The 6,200-nt window shown below is 34.9% G+C and overlaps 1 protein-coding gene across 1 annotated transcript in view; it reads left to right on the top strand.

The window, feature by feature from the left end:
• LOC145280065 (uncharacterized) overlaps positions 1–1,150 on the top strand; it is a 46,513-nt gene extending 45,363 nt beyond the window's left edge. Inside the window, exon 5 of the mRNA XM_080131755.1 lies at positions 1–1,150. This exon is cut by the window's left edge and continues 290 nt beyond it. The gene's annotated coding sequence lies outside the window, so the exon portion shown is untranslated.
• Positions 1,151–6,200: the final 5,050 nt, after the last annotated feature.

Below are 6,200 nucleotides of genomic sequence, written 5' to 3'. Positions count from 1 at the left end.
TTACTATTCGCCAAATAGCCCAAGATGTCAAGATTAGTACAGGGTCTGTGGAAACTATCATTCATGACCATTTGCATATGCATAAAGTGTCTGCCAGATGGATTCCCAGGTTGCTCACACCATTTCAGAAGCGATAACGCATTGAGTGCTCGAGGATGAATTTGGAGATGTGCCAAGAAGATGAGTCAAAGTTTTTCAAAAGACTGATTACACAGCAGGATGCAACCTGGGTCCATTACTATGATCCAGAGACCAAAGAAGGCAAGGGTGCAGCCCTCCGCTGGCAAGGTCATGCTCACAGTCTTCTGGGACCAGGACAGAGTAGTAATGATGACAGATTTTCTGGCAAAGGGTACCACAATTACAGGAGCCTATTATGCTTCACTTTTGAGGAAATTAAGGGAAGCTATTGTTATATTCGCATATCCTTCTATATTTACATGATAAACCAGAAAACAGCAGCAGTTGCGACAGCGTCAATAATGGCGACGCTGAGAAAAATCCTTTTGTCGACGCAATACACATGAGCTCATTAGATTCACACGGCGACTCCAAAGCACATTTTTTTCATATACACACATCAATAGAATAGCTCGCACATCACTTCAATCAAGAAAACCGCCAGATAAGGCTGCACAGCAAAAGAAAAAAAACAAAATGTAAAACACAAGCACTGCAGTAAACGCAACTCAGGGAGCATATTAACGCAAATAAGTATTACACAAAACATTGCAACAATTCAACGCCGACTAGGCTACATTCACAACTTTATCAGCTTTAAATTGATATAACACATGCATACATACACCAAACAGACGATTCCCTACAACGCATTAAGACACAATAAACAAACACAATTAAAATAGCAAAATATAAGCTAATTATCAATTTGCCCTTTGTCTTCAACTACGTCTGCGCCACCACTATAAAAACAGTAGACGTCGCGACAAAAGGTGAGTCGCCCAGAGTCACAGCAAATTTACAGCATAGGATAATTATCGGCTCCGTTGGATTCCTTCCCGATGTTAAATCCACTCTCGTGCGCATCATCCTTATGAACTTTGAACACTTTGTTTATTTTTACTTTCTCGTTAACTTTAATTTTTATAAATAAATGATTGAGAAATCAATCATTTAAAAATTTAATACATATTGTTTGTCTGGTTCCTTCTCGCCACCATACGCTTATTCATAATATAACACTATCAAAATCAAGAGGCGGGGCAAGATCAGCAAAGGTACCCTCCTCCTACATACAGGACAACGCTCTGGTCCACAACTCGCATGCGCATGTGGTTATAAAATCCTCTCCCATCCTTCCTGACCTTGCACCCTCTGACTTTCACCTCTTCCCAGCCATGAAGTTGTTTTTGAAAGGAAAGCGTTTCCCAGATGATGCAGCCTTGATTTCTGAAGTCAGGTCATGGTTGGAGGACCAACCTGGAGTGTTCTACAAAAACGGTCTCCAGAGCTGCATCAAACGGTGGGAGAAATGCATAACTCTGGGTGGTTCCTATGTAGAGAAAGACTAATAATTGTGCCAAGTTTCGTTGGTCTATTTCTATGGGAAGTGGGTCAGGGGCATTACTTATTGCACGCCCCTTGTATAAGTTAGTTCATTTTTAACTATTTCTTATCTATCTGACGATAGCTCAAACGTTAACAACTAAGGCTGGAGCACTATATGTTTTGATTTCGATTCTAGCTGACGGCACCCAAGACATATTTGTTTTTTTATTTTATTTTTGAAATCACTACTATATATTGAGTACAATATAATATATAATAATCAATAGAGAATTGACTCTATAATAAATACGGAGTCCACATCAACAAATCTACAAATATCACAATGGTCAAGTTTCTTTCCAACTTCTTAAAAAATTTAAAATGACGACTTTTAAAGGTTTTCAGTGGTGCTGAAAACGAATTTCACATTTAAATTTGGGGCAGATAAGTAGTTTTCATAATATGAAGAAATTTTTTAAAAGTGGGGGATCATTTTCCTATATAAATTAAACGTAAAATGAGCACCCACTTTCTGGTCACCTAGTAATTTCTTCATATAAAGCAAATTGAACTGTGATATTCGTTTTCAGCACCCCTGAAAATCGGCGCTGTTTTTTACTAAGAGATTCGTTTACATTTAATCTGTATTTACTTTTTCTTTCTTTCCTAACCAGTTCGATATATATATTTTTTTCTTTTTTTTTAATTGAGACATTCAACAATTTCTTTTTTTCTTTAATACTGTTTTCATACTTTTGTTTTTACAGCATATTAATTGGTACTTTTTCCCCATGTGTGAGTGTATGTTTTCGTTTACATTTAAGAGATTTTGTTTACATTAGGGAAGGCGGTGGAGGATCAGGTGCTGCGGCCGCCACAACACCCCCTGATCTTCCACCGCTTCCCCAATGTAAACAAAATTTTTGTGAAATATTAAACTGCAGAAGCACCTGTTAAAAACTATACAAGTTCTATAATGAAAAAAGAACAAAAAACAAAAGTATGTTTTTTGTAAACCGCTTGTGTAACCTTACTGACAGCATCATTAGCGTCCTAAATTATGAGATGAAAAAATGAATGAATCTCTTAGTAAAAAACGGTGCCGGTTTTCGGGGGTGCTGAAAACGGATAACAGTTAACTTTGCTTTCTGATATGAAAAAATTACTAGGTGACCAGAAAGTGGGTGCTCATTTTACGTTAAATTTATATAGGAAAGTGATCACCCACTTTTTGGAAAAGTAATTTCTTCATATCATGAAAACTACTCATCTGCCCCAAATTTAAATGTGACATTCGTTTTCAGCACCACCAAAAACCTTTAACAGTCCTCATTTTAAAATTTTTGCGGGAGTTGGAAAGAAACTTGACATTGACCATCACAACTAAGTGTATTTTATGACCGGGCAATGCCAGTTGGCTACCGAGTATATATATATATATATATATATATATATACACTTGTGCCCGATATTATTCATACCCCCCTTGAAAATTGAGTTTATTAGGTGTAACTTTTGTAAGAATTTATTGTTTACGTCCATATTGATACATATTCTTAATAAACCTCTTCTGATCATTTTCGTCATTTTAAAATCTCGGGATACTTGTAATAAAAGAAATATACAGCTATTTATAAAATCTGCAATGTTCAAAAATAATCATACCCCCTTATTTTTTCAGTATTAATCGAGTTTCTGACTGTTTGTTTTCTGTTTGATTCTTATTTTGAATGCTTTTATACAACCTTTGATTAATTTCATTTCGTTTTTTGCATTTTTCAGAAATTAAAATGATATCAACTGAAAACCAATAAAAGAATAAAAATTATTAGAATGAGGAAGAAAAAAGAGCTTAGTAATGATCTTAGGACTAAAATTGTGAATTCACATAAGGATGGTTTAGGTTACAAGTCAATTTCCAAGAAATTTGAGGTCCCTACAGCAACAGTACAGAGCATCATCAAAAAATTCCAGAGCCACCACACAACAAACAACTTGATTGGTAGAGGAAGGAAAAGGAAACTGTCTGCTAGAGCCACCAAGAATATTGTAAGAAGTGTTAATGCAAATCCAACCACCACTAATAAGGACATTTTAGAAAATCTGGAGTCTTCTGGCATAAAAATATCAAGGCAAACATTGCAAAGGACTCTGCATGAAAATGGTCTGAAAGGAAGAAGACCAAGAAGGACTCCATTGCACACCGGAAAACACCTTGCAGCACGTCTAAAGTTTGCTAGGACCCATGTGAATTCTCCAGAGTCCGTTTTCTCAAGTATTTTGTGGACTGACGAAACAAAAATTGAATTGTTTGGCCATATGGATGCTTCTTACGTTTGAAGGAAAAAAGGAGAAGCTTACAACCCAAAGAACACCATACCCACGGTGAAACATGGTGGTGGTAGCCTAATGTTTTGGGGCTCCTTTTCGGCTAGTGGTCCAGGTAGTTTGGTCAAGATAGATGGAACCATGAAGAAGGAGCAATATTTGGAGATACTCCAGAAAAACATTAGACAGGATGCGGAGAAGCTCCATTTAGGACCAAACTGGGTCCTTCAACAGGATAATGATCCAAAACATACTGCCAAAATAGTCAAGAAATGGTTTGAGGATAATCAAATTAATGTTTTGGAATGGCCTAGCCAGAGTCCCGACCTGAACCCTATCGAAAACCTCTGGCACATATTGAAAACTGAGGTTAAAAAGCGGAAACCTAGAAATTTGAGGGATTTGGAGAACTACTGCATTGAAGAATGGTCAAAAATCAGTGTTGATGCTTGTAAAAACCTTGTTGATAAATATCCCAAACGGTTACAGGCAGTTATTAAGAATAAAGGGCATGCTATTGACTATTAGTAAGAGAGGCATGAATAATTTTGAACTAGTGCCATTATTGTTTTTCTTTGTATAATGTTTCAAACTTGCATAATTTATTTATTTGTTGAGTTTAAATTAAATGCTTATGCTTGATTTATTGTTTGAAATCCCTTTAATATTGTCTACCTTCTGGTTTGAGCAATATTCTTATAGAAATCTCAAAGATCCGAGGGGTATGAATAATATCGGGCACAAGTGTATATATATATATATATATATATATATATTTTATTATTTTACTATCTTGGGTGCCCGGCTTTGCCTGAGTGTTTGTAGGTGTAAAAAAAAAAATGTTGTAGTAAGTAGGCAGGCTCGAACCCGTGATACGAAGGCGGAAAAGAAAGTGAAAGAAACTCTGACGTCTTACCTCTACGCCATAACGTGACCGGAAGTGTTAAGCATTCAAATTAAACATAGTCAATAACAAAGATGACTTGCAGAAATGGCGTTGCTTTTAAACCTTCCACAAAGGTTGTTTTAATGTGGAGGAAAATCAGCTCCTCCAAAAAAGGGGAGCACCCTGGCAGTATCCAAATGAATAGTAATTGTCTCAGTATGAAGGGTTTCCACTACATTGATCAAGGAACAATTATAGAACAGATACTACCCAGCAGGAAGGCCAGGCGGTTGCGTTTGCGTTTGAATAGTTTCCCTTTATTTATACGAAAAAGACAAACAAACAGCTGACAAGACGAGACAGTGGGAATTTTTTAAAACTCAATCAAAAAAAAAAAAATGTGTCCGTTTGTGAATCTGAGATATTATGATCAGGAAATATGCGAAAACTTCTCACAGAATCTAATCGTTAAAAAGTAGAATCTAATTTTGAAGGGAAATGATTTAGTTAAGGATGTTATTAATTATGTGTCATTCTAGTGACTTATCTTCCCACGGAGGCAGATTTAGATACAAGGGTGGTTTATAACATACAGAATCCAGCTCTCCAAGAAGTGGCATTCTGAAAAAATAAAAATTGTCTAGAAGGATTTCTTTTTCACTGACCAAGAACAGAAAAAAATAAAGTTTACTACCAGAACAGATATTACACTTTGAATTATTTGTTTGCTAAAAAATAGAACATAGTACAAGGTTATTAACATTGTCGGAAAGTGCGGATCGTTGGTCATCCTCTACCTTATGCTATCTATTTTACTCTTAACTAGAATCATTTCAGTCACCACAATACCACATTTACTCCTATTCAAAACAGTGTCAATATGTTGAAAAAAATATAATTTCAATATTTTTTTTTCAATAAATATTAATAAGTTTTTAATAAAAACAATATTTTCCATAAAATAGCTGAAAAATATCAATAAATTCATTGTCAAAAATAGATTTATTCAGTGTTAGAAATTCAATCAATAAAACTTCATACAGAAATATCTGCCCGTCTCCCAATTTAAACCAAAAAAAACCCTTGTGGTTTAAGAAAAAAACGACTTATTTAAAGGTAGAATATTTGGGGGCCAAATTTTCTGGTGCCCTTATAACATATAAATGCATAAGTTTCTATCGCATGGAAGGAATTTATGATTTATGTACAAGTTTCCAATGTGTATTTTGTATATAAATTATCAGCAATATACAAATAAGAAATTAACATACTCATTATTTATACATTTTATTTCCCCACAAAATTATTAAACAGAAAGAAAAAACTGATGCAAACAAATTGTTAGTTCATTTTTTAAAAAATAACTTTGATATATTCACATCTCAAACTCATTGTTCTCTTTGCAATAAGTAAAGCTACAAATATCGGAGCAGTTCTATATAAACAAACTTAAATCGATGCCGTTTAATGAACTCTT

This window comes from Euprymna scolopes, chromosome 7 (assembly GCF_053919585.1).
Source record: "Euprymna scolopes isolate OS-2025 chromosome 7, ASM5391958v1, whole genome shotgun sequence".
NCBI lineage: Eukaryota > Metazoa > Mollusca > Cephalopoda > Sepiida > Sepiolidae > Euprymna > Euprymna scolopes.
Note: the sequence above shows the minus strand (reverse complement) of the source record. Positions and strands in the feature narration are given on the sequence as shown.